Raw genomic sequence first — 18,160 nt, 5'->3', positions numbered from 1 at the left:
TGTGGAGGGCAGATTTAAGGTAACGTGCTGTGACTCCCCAGCTCAGCCCCAGGACTGCCAAGGTGCAGGCAGGGACAGTGAGGGACTCTACCACAAAGCTCAGTGGCACCAGGCAAAAAAGACCCATTCTAGGTCTCTGGCATCTTGGTGATCCCCTCTTCTAATTTTCTTTTTCCTTTTTTTTTTTTCCTTTTAATGAAAGGTAATAGCCAAACAAACAAATAAAAACAACACTGTTTTTTGTATTCAGCTGTGGGTTTTATGCATAGCAGAAGCCATGGTGCTCACTACCACTATAAATATATATTTATCTATTTTTTTAAGAGGTAATAATTCAAGGTAAGTATGAACTCTAAATTAGGCAATAAAGCTCTCAGAGTCAACATTTTCAGGGATCAAACGAACAGCTCCATTATTAAAACCCTAAGCCTCTTCCCTAAACCAATGTCACTCTTCAGTACTAGGAAAATTGTACAGAAAGCCCTTGGCAGGTACTTCTAATGAAGAAATCTTAACTGAACAGCATTTACTATCAGCTTACAATGGGCTTGTTGTACAGAAGCTTTAAAGGCTTTTCAGAGTTAAAGCCTATTATTTTCTCTCTCTTTCTCTGCCCCCAACTCCCTCCTGAAGACTCCGCCACTGATCATTTGTCAAATGAGACTCATGAATAATTTAACTTTTCTTTCCCCATTCATTTGGCTTAAGAAGCATCTTCAAGAAAAACAACTGTATTTGAAATAAGACATTATTTCAGGAAGGGTCTTTTGCAACACATTGCCACTTCTCAACACTGAAACAGCAGCTAGGAAGCAAAACCACACTTTGCCATCTTTCTTCTTACAGTTTGAAATTAAACGTTCAACAGCACTAGTATAACTTACCTTTTTTTTTTTTTAAGCCATATTTTAAGTGAAAAAGCTAAGACATACTGAATTATAAACACTTCTTCCAGTTTTTGCCTTTGTTTTCACACCGTAAGCAAGTAAAATTTCCTATATAATCTTCCTGTTTGAGAAGGACTGTGAATTTAACAAGAAATCAAGCTAGATGGTTCATAAACAAACTGAATGGAATATGAAACTAACCTGAAGCTTGACTTGCCTTACTGTGAGCTAATTTGTGATTCTCCTTCCTCCCACCGCTCTCCCCAAGAAGGCCGATGATTTTGGCTATTCTGCAGTTACAACTGAAACTTGAACCACTTTGATGAAAATTCAAAACACGATGAATGGCAAGACCTTTAACTGGTCTGTTAAATAACCCTTAATTTGATAAGGATTTTCACCAAGAAATGCACATGCATGCACAAGCTCCTCATGAGATGAACCTGCAGCTCATCTACATGCTTACACAGTGCTCACAACAACAATTACACTGGGATCAGCTGCACCAAAGAAGCCGTTTACCTGAAAAACTGCTATAATTCCAACTGCCTTTCTAGCGTCTTCTGTTGGGCTTTGCTGGTTAAGTCCACACAAATGATCAACGGCGACGTGAGTCCCATGTCCCCATTAACAGTTCTGAGTGCCAATCTCCATGCTGGTCCTTCAGAGAGCTTGACGCATCTTAGTCAACCTGGAAAAGACGAGAAGTAAGTAACACCGGCAATGATCACGGCGCAAGGGAAGGATGCAATGGAGAGGACCAGGTTTCTAACACTAATGACCAGTTTCAAGCAAGTCACTTTCACAGCTTGATCCAGCTCCACCTGTCTCAAAACTGCCTGCTTCTTCTCTAATGAAGGCTAGAGCCGGCTGTTCAAGTCATAACAGCTCCTACGCAAGGAGCTAAAATTAACAATTCCATTATGCACTGAAGATTACTCATTTCAATTTTAACCTTTTTTAGCGAATTCCAGCACTTTTCATTAAAAAAAAGGATATATACATATTTATATATAAGCTCATCTGTTTGCTTCAACAGAAATCAATGAGGGTATGAGGAGAAAAGATCTGCCTGCTTTTTAACTATGGCTTCTGCTCCAATTAAAATTTCAATAGTCAAACACTATTGAAAAAATAGCTAAGTGGGTGCTTTTAGAAAGTGACCTGCTTTACCAGGGTAGTGAGTTGAGATGCTCATTTAATAAGCTGAATAAAAGTTGAAATCATCCAGGATGGGAGGAAGAAGAGGAGGAGAATGAAGAAATCCTATTCCCTGAACAACAGCCACCAAAAACATTTCTTCTGAAGCATTGTGTGAGGAGGAAAAAGGAGATTTCCAGGTTATGGTTCAAGAAATAAACCTAAAGAAAGAGTTGCCTCAGCAATGCAATTTTTGCTGTTCATCAGGATTGTGTTTGCCAGCTGAATAGCTGATTTAACAGAAAATGAGCATTTTAGGATGAGTCAGACTGATGTACAGGCCATGGCCACGTGCTGAACTGTCTTGAGAAAACAGGCAGCTCTTCTCAAGACTTGCACGTGAGTCAGGGTTGAAGCAGTCAATGCAGACACATAAAAACAGCAAATAGAAAGCACATATTCTACTGGGGAGGGGGGAGGAAGCCAAGCAACAATAAAATCAAAGAAACAGAAAATCATCTCCCGTTATTAGACTGCTAGTTTCTGCAGTGTGTTTTACATTGTGCACGCCTGCAATTGCTGAACAGCACGTGTCAGCGCACTGGAACTTGCCATGTGAAAAGAGCTGAATATGATGCATCAGAAGTGGAGTTTAGCCTTTCACAATACTCCAGTCCTGCTCTATCCACGAGCTCTGGCACACAGAGGAGACCAGCAGGCAGCTCTGTAAACTATCACTGCCATCCCACAAATTTATACACGTAACTATTTCTTTTCCTCAAACAATTTAATAATTTGTAGGGAGTAATAGAAAATAAGTATTCCCAGTAGCTTTTTGGTATTTCTTGCAGGATATTTTTGGAAATTCTAGCTCATTACAAACACAGGCTGACTATGAGAGTGGAAGAACACCATGGAAAACTATGTCCAAGTACTCAAGCACATGCAAAAATATCTCAGGGAGCCAATACTCAGCGAGCAAAGAGTGAATAAACCTCTGACTCAAAATCCTTTCCTCATAACCATCTTCCATAAACTGTTTCCCTCACACTTCCAAAAGAGAGGGGGAGAAGGGGTAAGGGGAGGGAATCAACCAAAATCGATCACAAATCAAAAATCTCAATGAAGTACAGTGCATTAAGGTTTTGCCTCAAAAACAGCCATCCAGGAAACAGACTGCTCTAATCAAAACCCTCCAAAACTAACAGACACACAGATATCTGTACCAAAATCAGAACACACAAAAAATTGACTTCAGAATTCTCCAGTGAGTCCATTTGTTGCAAATTAACTATTCATAGGACAAATAAACAGACCAAAACAAAAACCAGACAACAAACCAACCAACCAACCAAAGGGTACCATATGCATAAAGTGAAGAGATCTGCCAAGACTTGGTCTTGTGCACAGATGCTCAACAGTGCACAGATGTTCAACATCATCTTACCGTGCTTTACTCAACACAAATTTCTTTATAAAATGAGTTCCCCATATTGTTACACTTAAGATTTCTGAAGACAACATCATTTTTCACTGGCAATGTACAAGAAGACTACAGAATCTTAAAACAAAAAAAAGCTATCCATAAATTTCCCCAAGAAAACATAAGAAAGTGGAAAATAATCTTACAACATACATCTGCCATCCTCAAACCCAGAATAACAATGCCTGTTCAGATGATTTTTTTAAAGAAATCCTTCATAATTATTTTCTGGGAAACAAAAAGAAGGCAAGAATAAGTGAGACATACAGCAATCAAATTGAGCTCTTCACCTTCCTTTAATATAGATTTCCTCCTTCTTCATAAAGCAATTTACAAGTGATGACTAATCATTTACATACTACAATACGTAAAATACACTTCTGGTTGTTTGGGTGGGTTTTCAGAGGGACTCAGGTTTCCATAAAATATTTCAGGGAGAGTATAAATAGCAAAAAGGAATCAGTCAGAAAATAGCCATTAAAAGTGAGACATTTTTGTTGGAAATACGTCTCTGTTTCTCGTATGTTTCCAGGATATCTCGTTATTCAGTGATGAATGTACTTTTTACTATTGTCAGTGCTGCAGTGACAGCACTGCTATGGAAAAACATACTGGATTATTCTCTTTCTTGCGCATCAACAGAAATGTCAGGGATGATTTGACTGTCAAAACCTTCAGTACCGAAGTGACGCAAAAGGCTGAACAAATGCACTTCTGTTTTTGATCCTCAGGTAGAAACCACAAAGCTTGTTGCTAGGCAAAACCCACCTTTTTGATATGCAAGTGAGCAAAACTTGATGGGGTGTTGGGATCTTAGCAGTCCACAGGAGCTTGCGGCAAAATTTCAGCCCCTAACTCCTTAAAGCAACTTGAGTGTTGCACACAGCAATACAACAGAAAATACAGGAACCCACCAAGTCACTTGTAGATCCACTTTAATGGAAATATAATCTGTTTGTATAGAATTTATAAGCACCAGCTGCTCAGCATACAATGTGGGATGGAAATGCTGAGTTTCTTAAATTCCTTTCTTTTTAACAGGATTTTCATTTCAGAAGCTGAAGGTACTACTGAGCTTGAACAACTACAGTCAGAGCTTGAAGAGAAAGGAATGGAAGAAGGCGTGGATGGTCACATACATTCATACAACACATACCACGCAAATTCCAAGAAAAGTCTGTGGGAAGGAATACAGTTAATTTAATGCAAGAGTTTAAAAACCATACCCAGAAGAACTGTCAAAAGAACAAAGAGCAGAAAAGCAAGCAAAGATGTTAGAAAACCCTATGCAATGAGCACCTGAGAGCTTAACATCAACTGAAATTCAAGATAGACATCTGAAAAAACCCTTAGAGGTCACTAGAGCTGAGCAAGCCCTTTCCATGTTATGTATGAGATGTTTTGATGGCCTCATAGGTACACATACTGAAGCAGGCATTTCAAGATCATTATGCTCCCAGTATCACACATGCCCTCTCTCAGAGAGGAAATTAGCAGACTTTAAGGCCAAAGAGCATACCCTTAACTGAGAGCAGGCAGCAGCAGCAGGCAGGACAGAACTCTGACAGAGTGAAATCCAAGGGCTTTTCTTCAGACAAATCTGCCAAGCATAGAGGTAAAAGTCATTCCAAAGCCCAAACAGATCCTGCTACTGAAAACTTGCTGATACTGGCCTTATCTATACGCCAGGATCCTTCTCATCCCATCGTGATTCTCCACTCTCATGAATGGTTTCCATGAGCTGGAAGCAGAGTTGCCAGCTGGGATTTCCCCTATGTGATATAAACCTCACCCATACATATCAAGAGAGGTTTAAATTATTATTGCTATTTCACTCATCAGACTCCTGGAAGCCACTGGAAATGAACTACAGCATTATTTTAAGATTATCAGTAGATTATCAGCATTATTTTAAGATTATCAGGATTGATTGTCTCAATTTTGCCAGATTCTTATGGCTTAAACCATAAACTTCCTGTTATTCGATGTTTACTTAAATATTCTGGTTTCTACCATTAAAGCAAATCAAAGAAAATCTCAGGTTTCATAATGAAAACAAAAGTTTCAACTCTTTGGTGGCTTCAAAGAAAACCTTCATGATATAGAAGGTATTGTTAAAATAAAAAAGGCAACCAAAAAAAACAAAACAAAAAAAAACAAAACCAAAAAACCCACCCAACGAAACCAACAAAAAATCCCAAACAACACCACCACCAAACACAAAAAAGGCAAGTAAAATAAATCCTACAGTTTTAGATCAAATACACTACTACTCAGCCATCAGTCTCCTATCTTTAGGACTAGTCCTAGTCTTTACATCGTTAGACTGTGTGCTCCTTTTCACCATTTTTCCCACATTTCCCAAAGAAATACACAAATACACTTGGAAGCCAAGCTTGCTGCAGTGTATTAGCATAGCAGGATAATAATCCATACCAGCTCTCATATCAAAATGCTTTAGTATGAAAAAAACCCCAAACCCTTAAGGCTGTGAAATGCATGGAATCCTACAAGTTCATTGGTTGCTAAAAGACTGAAGACTAAACCTTAAAAAACAGGTGCAAAAATATTTTTAATGGAAGTGTTTGATGTCTTATTTTATTTCCCACCTCCTCCTCCTCACATTGTCCCCTCTTCATCATCACTAAAAAACCAGTGTGATTGCCTGCATTTCCTGCTCCTACGTGTCACAGACCTTTGCAAATAAGAAGTTATTTAGACTCATTTACTGATGGCACTTCACCAGAGATTGTCAGCAGACACTATTTTTTCCCACGAGTTACTGAAACATGAGCATCTGCATACAAGCAACAGTACAGAGGCCCCTGACCCAGCTCAAGCAGGCCAGAAATCAACCATCAGTGGCAGTGGCAGACAAATTTGACAAAAACAGGGCAGATTGAAATGCACTGAACTAGATACCAAATCCTATACAAAAACCAGTTTTCTTTCAAAAGAGACAACTATATGATACGGAGTACCCTCTCAGCTGAAACATCTATCTCGGAAAGGCACTGGCTTTCATCCCAATCTGCATGTGAAACCCAGTATTTACAAATTACAGCAAGTACAGCAAGGATTCTTGAGAACAACCAAAAATTCTTTTAACAATCAAAGAAAAAACCCAGAAGCAAATCAACTTTTTGTGGTTTACACCTGATTCCTTTTTTCAAAGGGATACTCTTGTTCCTAATAGATTGCCACCAATATTTTTCCACTTTAATCCCCTGTCAGATGACCTCACGTCAATGTCATCATCTTCAGCCAAGTAATAATGATGTTCCCTCCAGCCTGTTATATTTCTGCAAAGCTAGAAGCTTTACCCAGAAAAATAAATATCGATGGCCTATAGGGAGAGTCTGCTTTGTTTTAATACTTAAGAAAAGGCTTGAAAAAAAAAAAAAGCTCTTTTATCTGTCACAATGATCATTTGAAGTCTTCCAGGATCAGCATGAAAAGATATGAGGCTGAGTGATCTGGCTAATAAATGTCACTCACACAACTTCAGTAGGAACTAAGTAAAACCCAAACTTTTAACAAGCTAATCAGATGTACAAATCAGCACTCCTGGAATGAGCTGTTTGCTTTAGAACAGCCTTCAACACCGCCTCATGCATTTCAAACACATACGCCAAATTTTATCTCATTCCCCGACAAAACCTGACAAATTTCCCTAAAATCAAAGTCATTAAATTAACTGGTCTCACTGTTAGGTGGTAGAAAACAGCACAGCACTCATGACTCCAAAGAGAGAGAGAGAGAGAGTGAGAGCGAGGTTCCTAGCCATCCTCAATGCACACACGTCTCCTTGAAATACACAGAAGTCATTTTCCTTAAATCCCGTAATGAAAACAATAGCCAGCATGGGCAAATACACAATTCAAATGGAAAGAGGGACTGAAACTCATTTTCCCAGATAATCAGGTCTATTTCTCAGCTATCAAAGATAATTATATCACAAAGTCCTCTTTAGAGACCAATAGCTTTATTTTATGACTACAGAATGTCTAGGGAGGATGCTTTAGTAATTTTGCTGTAAGGATGTTTAAGAATCTCACTGCCTTGCCAGCACATCATCTCCATTGCCCCACTGTACACATCAAATACTCTGTACATTTTTCTTAGTGTGCCAATAGTTGCCCTCCAGTTTAATTAGCGCTCTTGATTTCACAACAGTTTTGTCTTCCTCTGGGAAGTAACTGTACATTACCTCATCATTTGCCATCAGGTTTAAAGAAGCCTGTTCCTTTCAGCTGCCAGTTAAACAGGTCTGCACTATTCCCATTACTATCTACCTCTAGTCTGTATTTTTTTTGTCAATCGACAGTCTGCTTCCTCACTTCTCACCAAGACTACACTCTGGACACAGATGTTCCTCTACCCATCAACACGTAGTGGTGAATGCACTAGAGGAGCACCACTTCCACAAACTCTAAAACCAGTTTAAGGACAATGAATAACACAAGGACGTCCCAGAAGGAATACTATCATTTCAACATGAACACTGATCAACAGCACAGCACAGATGAACCCGGGCTCCCCACAGAGGGGTCTCAGCAGTGCTGAGGGCAAATCAGAGCTACGGCAGAGAGTCAGAGTGTGGGAGCCACTGTAGACTGAATGGTGGGGCTACAGATACCCTGCACAAGCTCGGTGAGATAATTAAAGCTGTTTGTGTGATGCCATGATCCACTTCCATGCATAATGAAATCTGGTAGAATAATACAGTTTACATTAATTTTAATTTTCACAGAACCTTTCGCAATAATTGAGTTTAATGCAGAAGTCCTTGAAACATTTTTTGCTTCGCTAAGTCAAGCTATCCCTACTCTTTCTTCCTTCAATGCCTTCTCTTTGCCATTTCTCTCAGGTAGCCACAGATTATGTCCATTTTGCTTTACATACAACTACAAGATCAACTTATTTCTTTACTCAGTTCCTCCTAAAGCTTAAGGACTTGACTAGAAAAGCCAAGCACTGTGCATCTGTATTTTGAGCATATATGCCTTTGAAGAACTCAGACTAAGCAGACTGCAGGTAAAAAATGAGCAGCCAGCTAAGCCATCTTTCATCATTCACTAATAACCAAACATAAAGCAGTCGAGTCTAAGGGGGCGAAAAGAGCCCACAACATCCCTAAACAAAAGGAACAAAACAATTTCGTCCACTACTACCACAGTATTTTACTAAAGCACATAACACTCAGATAATGGATGGCCCATAACTTGTGATCAATTTCTTTACACTTCTTCCAACATCACCAGGGATGGAGGCATAAACAGAATGAAAATACATCAGGAACTGACCAAGTATCACTGAGCCTCACATGTGCTTCTCCTGATTTTTTTCTTTCTCAATTTCTGTAATAGCCCCTATATTTCATCCTGCCATTTCCTGACAAATTAGGTGCATTTTCACTAGCACTAGCTTAATTGGCAAATCCTGAAAGAAAATAATTGCTAAGAGCAAAGCAGCATTACACTGATGAAACAGACCTGAGCTTAACAACTAGAATTGCCTTAGCAGACAAACACTGACTGCAAAACAGCAAAAATGTTTCATATAAGAATGGAAAGAAAAAAACCCAAAACTTTATTTTCCTCCAAAAGTCTCTTTTGATTACCAGAATTAAACATATCAGCTATTCCTTCTTTCCTAAAGCCATTTTCTGAAACAAACCCATCTTGCAGCTGAAGTAAAATTCTTCATTCCAGAAAAAAAAAAAAACCAAAACCAATAAAGATTAAAAAACAAAATCAAAAAAGCACCATCATACACTATGAGACATTGCCCCACACACTCTTCTGCTCAGAAAGTGCACTTATACTTTCCAAATTCAAACACAATTCATATCATGCTTGTTTTAATGCCGAGTAAGTTTTCTAAGCCCATATTCCAGCCAAGCCTCCACAATCAAAATCAACAAAGGCTGGATAGACCCTTTGAGAGTTCCCAGTACCAGATGATTTTACGCTTTTTAATACATAATTTTATTAATTTTTCTTTATCAACAATGGCACATTCCTAAAATTTCTTTGATTTTGTTTATCAGAAAGTAAGACTGGAATATAAATGCTTTGTTGATGACTTCTTTTGTGCATTAGTAGACTTAGGAGAGCAACATCCAGTGAGAACAATTTACATACACAAAGTCTTATCAAGTACACTCATTCTGCTATAAACTGCTTTTCTGTCTAAAATCTTGCAAGATATATGGACAAGATTTTGACAGTTTTCAATCAAGGCTGGAGATGGCCTGGTTTTAACTTTGACTCTCTAAAGAATGGCTATTTTTCCACATCAGATCCACACACCCTTTTTCTCATTGTTGGAAGCCCATCTGAAGAAAAAGAAAATTAAGGTAGAAACATTATCTTTCTGCCCTAATACTACAGAGAAACTAAACCCACATATAATAGATATAAATATCTATATGAAAATATATTTTTATTTATTTTATCTATACATATATTTACATTTTAATATAGGCATCTTTGTACTTTATGAAAACACATTAATCCCATTTTGTTGGTTGCAATTTTGTCTGGTGTCAGGCAATGCAGTAAAGTAAAAAATACCACACATTAAAAAAAAAGAAGCCTTAAGTATGTTATAGATTGTATTCAATACTCTATGTTATCATGGTTTCAAAAGGAAATTAAGAAAAATGCTAATTATAAGTATAAATTAGAAGTCAAAAGGCCTAATGAGTGAATGGTTGTTATAAAAGTCAATTAAACCATTAGACATTTTTGCACAATGCTCCAAGCACTGGAGTGCCAAATAACCTCAACTTATGCTCACTCATAGAAATAACAAAGAAATCAAGCTTTATAACTTTTGTCACTTCCCTTGTCATGTGAAAAACCAGAGATTAAAACCCCTACTGAGATGTGTACTGATATACATCACACTTGCTCCTTAGCAGCATCAGTACAATGTGTGACACACTGCAATCAACTGCTGAAGAAACAAAGACAGACATTCAACTATGAAATACCAATCAGGTATTTACACTGTAACCCTAATGGCCAGCAAGAGGAAGAAATCCTCTTCAGAACCAGTAACAATAGTCAAGAGAGAAAAGGCAGAAGCTCAGGTTCACAGAACAGGCAATGCCAGTTCACAGATTTACAGCTTTGGCTTCTGAAAAGATCTTGCCAGAAACCCTGTGGTTTCAACATTATGTTTGCCTTTTCCAGTGGGCAATTCCAGGCTCCCTGTGATACTGCAAACAGAAGAAAAGGCAGAAAAAGTATTTCAATGCCTGATTGTGTTTTTCAGGGTAGAAATTATGACATACTTATGAGAGAGATAAGCAGCTTTGTTAAAAATGTAATTGGCCACCCCACATAGACCCAGCCAGAAAGCTTCATGACACACAAACTAATAAAGAGCAATGAATACATAGAAGAAACCAAATATTCAAGCCAATGACTCCAAGGAATATGTTCTATTAAATTTAAACTAGAAAAAAAAAAATAATCCAAAAGGACATTCAAAAAACAATCAGAAAAACAGTGAGCTTTTTCAGTACTTTAAATCTTGTTATACAGATTGAAGTCTCCAGAAGTTCAAATATGATTTAAAAAAAACTCCTATAATCTCAAAAATTGTATTTACCTGTGGTGAAACAATCTGTCTTACTTGGCACTAGAAACCACTAACTACATCAATGATCTAAAAATACTGAGATTTAAATTACAGGAGAGAGGTGTGGGACCAAAACTCTACAGCCTGCAATACATTTGATTTCCACTGCAGAATAGCCATATCATCACATTTTTTTCATTGCTCAGTATTAGGGAAAACAAAAATATGATTATCAAGCACAACACCAGAATCACAGAGCAGAATATATTGCCTGAAATTTGAAAAAGAAAAATGTAGGTGGAAGGACTTTACTGCCTATGATATATATTAGAGACAGCTCTATGCCACAAGTTCTTTAAAGTAAAGGTGTATTTTCAGGCTTGAGTTCCAGTCTGGCCCTTAAATGAGACTGTTATACAGGACTTTAATTTTATAAGTTTTTTGAAAAATGAAAGACTTTTTTAACAATTCAAGATGGTATCTCTAAGATTTCAGAATTCAATCAGTACTTTGGAACTTCAGTTTCTCTAAATTATTTAACTAAAAATTTGTATTGGCTGTTTATGTATATTTTAGTGGTATTCAACCACATAATCCAGTGACTCTCTTTTTTCTCCCTCTAAGTGTTTTAAAAAGTTCACCTGTGAATTAAGTATTTTTCACGTATTTAACCATATTTTGAGTATAGGCCGACCTTGCCCTTCCAAGAACTGAAACCATCCTGTTGTGTAAAACAGAAAGTCTGTTTGGTTAATTAGCTCTTTGTATGTAATGCTATGTTATTTGAGCCTCAGGATTTATTTTGATACCTTCAAGATTTTCAAAGGCTGATGAAACATGACACAACTATGAGAAAAGGGCACGTCAGTAACCACTTCTGCCACTGTAAACCCGGTTCTCCTCAGAACTGCGACCCTTCTTCCAAATCACCCTTCCTAAAAAGAAAAGACCTTATCCTTGGCATCCTTTATTGTAACATGTCAAAGTGCAACGGCAAGAATTTATGCCTTTTTCTGCTGATGTTAAAATGTACATTCCTGAGAACTTTACGCAAAAGACAATATAGTAATTTACTGTGTGCTTTGCTTCATGTATGACACACTCTACAGCAAAACAAATCTTCTGATCAAATACTGATTAAAAACCTTTATCTGCTGTACAATTTGAGACACTGAGAAGAGGGAAAGAGAATTGCAGTTTCATACAGAAGAATCAAGCAAACAAACTATTCCACAAACAGTATTGTAAGTGCTACGATACCTCAAAATCACACAGTTGTGTCATTCAGTTTATAAGTACTCATTTCAATAAATAAATAAATAATCAAACACACCCTCCCTTTCCCCCTCAGCCCCAAATCCCAAGTAAACAGATTCTGTTTCCAAATGGGGTTAAAACACCCAGGGGTTTGTTATGTATAGGTGCTGACTATAAGCAAGCTTACCACTATTCCAAGTTTTAGCAGATACCATCAGAAGCAAGTGTAAATAACCACACACTAGCAACTCTGCTAGAGAATCACTGAACTTCCAATCATGCATGACTTTCAAAAAAGTCCGTATGATTGAGTGAAAATTTCCGCTCCATTATGGAAACAAAAAAATCCCAGTCTAAAATACCAAAACTTTTATTACCATAAGAAATACCTCTTTGTGATTAAATGAGTAATCACTTGACAGTATAACTTATGGCCGTATTGTAAAAAAACTTGAGAGGACTTGAAAAACAAATTTTACAACAAAATATATTTGATATTAACTTCAGCTGCTAGATACTTTAGCTATTTTCAAAAATAATTCAAATATTTGTATCTCTGAGCAATATTCTCTCTTCTCCTTAAAACCTCACACTTCCAAACTGTCAGCTGGGTTTCCTGTATGCTGATCAGGATTAACTGGGCTGAATTTTTTTCCTTCTGCTATTGCCTAGGCTTCTATATTGCACAGGTGATCCTTCACTGCTCTTACAGAAGAGCATTGGCTTTTAAATGCATGTACTATATATACACATAATAACCTGGCAAGTTTCATTTTCTTCCCTTAGAAGTCCAGCAGAAAAGAAGGTAATAAAACTGTTGCATACCTCAAAAAATAAAGTATCTAGCAGTAAGCTCAGTTCTGGAATTTACTTTTAATTAGATACATAGCTGTCTCCAGTCAGAGAACTTATGGGCACACTATAGGCTGTCCTCTAAATAGCAAAGTAACATCTTCAGAAAATATCCACTATTTAGGAGGGACCAAGCACAGGTCCACCAGCAACTCCTGCAATTGCACCATGCAGTCCAATATGCTAAAGGTTCAACAGCACCAGTAAAGCTAGGTTTGATTCAAGTTAAGAATTGGGCCAGAAAAGCCCTGATCCTTAGAAGCTCCTGCATGCAGTAATATTTCTCTCTTCTTTCTACCACTCTTCTGAATCTTGGTCCTCCTAAAAGAGTTTCTGAATTAGACAGCCAGCTCATGGAAAACAAACGTACAAGTTAGTACCTCCATGTTAGTACAGGACCATAAAATAGTTGGGTTTATTGATAGTAAACCTTATCTTGACCTATAAACAAGGAGTCTTGAGGCTGTGGCTGTCAGAGCTTTTCTCACAGTACACCTTCCAACACCAATTCAAGATTGTCAGCAACTGCAAAGATAACACCTGTGAAGCCAAAGCATTTCAGATAGCACTGTGCTTTTAAAGTCTAATTTGCCATTTTTACTAGAATTAACAAATGAAAAGGATTGCATCCTGTTTGATGAAGGAAATACTTTTTAATCTGTGTTTGTCCAGAATCCTCCACATTTTGACAAGAGCTGCTTGGAGCAACCACAATAAAGGAAGCAAGTGCACCAAAATGAGACAAGAATGGAGTAAATATGTTTAGGGAGAAAGCCAAATTTCTACTAAAAATGTAAAACACCTATCATCATTCTGTTAATTAGAATATAGAATAAAGGACAACAACAAATATAAAGACACTTAAACATTCATAAACCTCCAAGGACAGCTGGACACCAAAATATCACAGACCCTTATGAAATTCGAGTTTCTTATCAGAATAGAATAAAACCAAACAGAATTTCTGCACTTGAACTCCAACTATAGCAAGTTAAACAAAATCATTGTAAATGCAATACCCTGCTGTTGATTATAAACTATCCTACTGCTCCATACAAATTCCTCTTGATTTAAATTAGAGTCATAAGAGGAGGATGATGGTGGAAAACCTGAAGAATGACACTGAAAATGAAACTATCTTCTTGAACTAAACAGAAATTATCAGACTCTCACAAGGCCAGTCTCAGATCAATCTTCCTGATCCTGCAAGTTACATATGAAGTCTCCATTGTCTGACAGCTAAAACATTCAAACATTAGAACCAAATCAAACAGATTAAAAGAAGGGTGAGACTGAAAGCAGACAAAAAGGAGATGACCACAGCGCAGGAGTCCCACCACTGGACTAGCAAACAGAGCAAGACTTGCTGTGCTGCCAGAGCAGCTTGCAGAGGTGAGCTTCAGCACTCATCATCAGTTTACCTCTGCTAAGGTGAGGGCTTCAGTAATATTCCTGATGTCTACGTGGTGTAGCCTTGGCACAGGAACTGTTAACTGTATGGCAGGATGAAAACCAAAGGCTTGCTAGCTGCAAAACGGTATGACACTTACGAGTCAGCAGAATACAAGCACAATTTAAGTATCCCTTTAGTTGTCTGTAAGCCAAGGAGGTAATATTTCAACCTGTTTTTCTAAAACATTTATCCAAGATCATTTAGAAGAATGTACTGAGATGCAATGTGACTGTAATGGAGCTCACTGTTTAGCCTTTTCATTTCACCACATACTGTAATTTATTTCTTCTTGTAACAGTTTTCATTAAATAAAAGAGGAGGACTGGTTGCTATGAATTTTTCACAGGGATATCAGGATGGCATTCATGACCTGATTTTTATCACCAGTGGGCATGAGAAAAAAATTCCCATGCAAAAGGAAAAGAAATACAGTAATGTTACATTTCAAAAGATATTTTAAAAACACAGAAGTCAAGATTTTCAAAGTGATGGCTCCCACAGCATACATAACATGTCATAAGGAATATTCCTTATTGCTATATTGTAAGTTTTATGCAATTTAGCCTAGTTATTATGGTTGTGGGAACCATAAGCAGCCATCCTGACAATTTCATTCTCAACTGCAATGCAGCACTAATGGAGTTTTGGTACTTAATTTTCCTGTTTCAAAAATGAGGGAGGATAAGGAAGGGAGGAAAAGATACAAGGAAACAGCACAAGAAAAATGTGGAAGAATATTGTCGTTTCTGTGTGCTCTAATTGTTTAAGTCTGCAGTGAATTTGGTATTTAAAAAGAGCTGAGAGCACGGAGTATTAGGAAAACCAGTACTTACCCTAATCCACTTTTAAAACACCATGCAGGCAAATCTGTTATCCCTGGAATGTATTACCCTGCTATGGGCACTAACACCAGCACCATTAGATCCCCTTTTTTGTGTCCCCAGTTACGAATGCAGCCAGCCAAGGAAAGGCCTACGTCTCTTGGACAACGGAAAGACCTTACATTTTCTATTAACAGTAGCCAGATCTTCTCTATTCACAACGAGATTCTTCAGTCTACAACAATATGATACCAAAAAAAATACCAGGTGACAATGGCTTCTGAAGATGGACAAGTCCTGCGCACGGCCAGGAGCTGGGCTCAAAGATCCTCGTGGGTCCCCTGTAACTCAGCTTATTCTGTGATTCAATACAAAGGGAAGCAATATTCCCTCTTTCTTTATCCCCAGGAGAGAGGTAAGAGGCCTATGGCCTAACCCACCTTCCTAAGACATATGAAAAAACATTATCTTGTAACTTTTATGACATTTGCTGCTGTTATTTTTTCAGTTTGCTTTCCCATCCCCATTTCATCTTCTCGATGCAGACAAAGCCTGTGAAACTGCTAAACCAGTAGGACTCAACCAATCCCTTAAATATTACTACAACTCTGAATACTAATCATTGTAACTTCTAGATTTGGAGATCATTCTCATAAAAAAGGCAAACAAACCCCCCAAACCCACCTCCCCCCACACACTTCTTGTTCAAAGAGCTTTGTATTTACATCTTAAATTTAATCCCCCAACCCTGAGTTCCCCACCCATTTAGACACAAAGCAATTTTTAAAGAGCAAAAGATTCTTGCCACTGGACAAGTCTTCCTTTGTCTGTTTTCTCCAATAAAAGAATCCAAACACATTACTGCTTCTGAAAATTCAAATTTCAAAACCACAAATCGATAAAAAAATCTCTGATTTTCTTTTAGAAGTGTGTTTGAAGAACAAGGAATAGAGAAGGAGTTCACTGCTCCTTCCTTCATCTGACCTTTTTCAATCATTATCTGAACCATGACCATCTTAAAGTCAGGCAAATTTTAGCCTGCTTCTAGTCTGACAGGATAAATAGGAATAAAAAATCTGAGGCTCTTTACGTTTGTATATTACTGTAGCCAAAGACAGGTGCAAAGGCTGCCAACTGTAATTGCTCACATATTACCTTATGCCTAATGTTGCATTTTTTTTGTTATTCAACCAAAGGTTAGAATTTAAAAGATTAATGGTCTCCTAAATGATACTATTTGATAGAACTGCCCAAATTTCAACTGCTAGATTCAACAAAGGGTCTTTCTTGCTTCTTGGAAATCTTTTTTCTGGGAAACATTAAGACCTCACAAAATCAAAATACCAAGGCACTGACAGAATAGAAAAATACTGAGATAGACACGCAGCCTCCAGCATTCATACTGGTGGCTTGACAACTCAGAATGGAACAATGAGGCAGGATTTGTTTGAGTGCCAGCTGAGTGAAACCTGTTCCCGTCATCTTACTCTACCAAAACCACCATCTCCCTGAAACATACTTCCTTTGACTAATAAAACTTCTACAAAACCAACATGTCCCAAAATATTTACCTATGTAACCAAAAATATTTACAGAATCAAGCTTCATTCACTGCAAGTGGCTTGTCACCAATTCTATAAAATCAAAGAAAGAATAGCTGTAGCAGAAGAAAGGCAATGATGGATCTTTTCAACGATGCCTTTAAAACCAACAGTGAAGGAGAAGCCCAACACTTGTAAATATTCTGTCTGTTGTGTGCAATTCTGATCTACACTCCTTTGAGGTGCTGAGACCAGAAGGTCACAATGGAAATTTTTCATACGTTATCAGGACTGGCCTGATTCTTGGCTGTCTTGTCTACCTAAAAATCTTTCATCTCTCATGTTCTGGCTACAATCAGAGCATGACAAGAATATTACTGTTTCAAAGGCTCTGGCATATAGACATTTTCATACTTAGGACAGCCTAAGAAATGAAGTATCTTGACATTTCAGTACATTGCACATGCATAAACAGGACACATCAGTTTGCTATTTACACAGCTGCCTAAAAACACTCTTATGATATAGAGAAGTAAGAGCATTGGCAAGAATACTGGGCAGTATTAAAAACACAAACCAGGAAAGAAAACACAAAGTAAAATAGGCATTTGAAAGGTATTCTTAATCCTGTAACTTTCCAAAAATCAATGAACTGTGTTTAGGTTTATCAATATCGTAACAAAGGTATCAATATCATAATAACCGTTTCAAACTGAAGGCGTGCACTCAGTGGGAAATGCTTTCTCACTCACTGTTAGGAAGAATGCGACTTACCTTCTTGAAAAAATAAAACCCTGATGATACAAGTGCATGTCTCCCATGCTCTGGCTGCATGAATGTGGATCTCTGCCTCTATTTCTCAATTTGCCTCCCACCTACGCCTGTTCAGTGTAAAGGTCCCTTTTTTCAGTGTGTGGGACTAAAAAGGGATCTTGGTGTAAACACTAAGCACAACTGAAAAATCCAACTTTTATGGATATTTCATAAGGGAGGCTAGAATCGGTATTTTAAAACAATTTGTAACACTTGTTTCCCTCCTCAAGGGGTTTTTCAGCATAAAAACTTTTGAAGTATGAAGTCGAAGAGCAGGGATAATCAAGAGAGTCAGTTTCCCTGTTTTTGGAGAGTACCAC

At 37.7% G+C, this 18,160-nt stretch overlaps 1 protein-coding gene across 35 annotated transcripts in view; it reads right to left on the bottom strand.

Moving 5' to 3' along the window:
* Window positions 1–18,160, bottom strand: part of ARPP21 (cAMP regulated phosphoprotein 21) — a 142,461-nt gene that overhangs the window by 103,232 nt on the left and 21,069 nt on the right. For 33 of the 35 annotated variants that reach the window (XR_004239398.1, XM_032104472.1, XM_032104700.1 and 30 more), the window contains exon 2: window positions 1,410–1,578. The gene's annotated coding sequence lies outside the window, so the exon portion shown is untranslated. Of the gene's footprint in view, window positions 1–1,409; window positions 1,579–1,669; window positions 1,762–5,029; window positions 5,111–18,160 lie in introns of those variants that run through there. The other 2 variants (XM_032104484.1, XM_032104491.1) reach the window with 2 other exon arrangements.

This window comes from Corvus moneduloides, chromosome 1 (genome assembly GCF_009650955.1).
Source record: "Corvus moneduloides isolate bCorMon1 chromosome 1, bCorMon1.pri, whole genome shotgun sequence".
Lineage (NCBI taxonomy): Eukaryota > Metazoa > Chordata > Aves > Passeriformes > Corvidae > Corvus > Corvus moneduloides.
The sequence above is the reverse complement of the archived record's forward strand: the minus strand, read 5'-3'. Positions and strand labels throughout refer to the sequence as shown.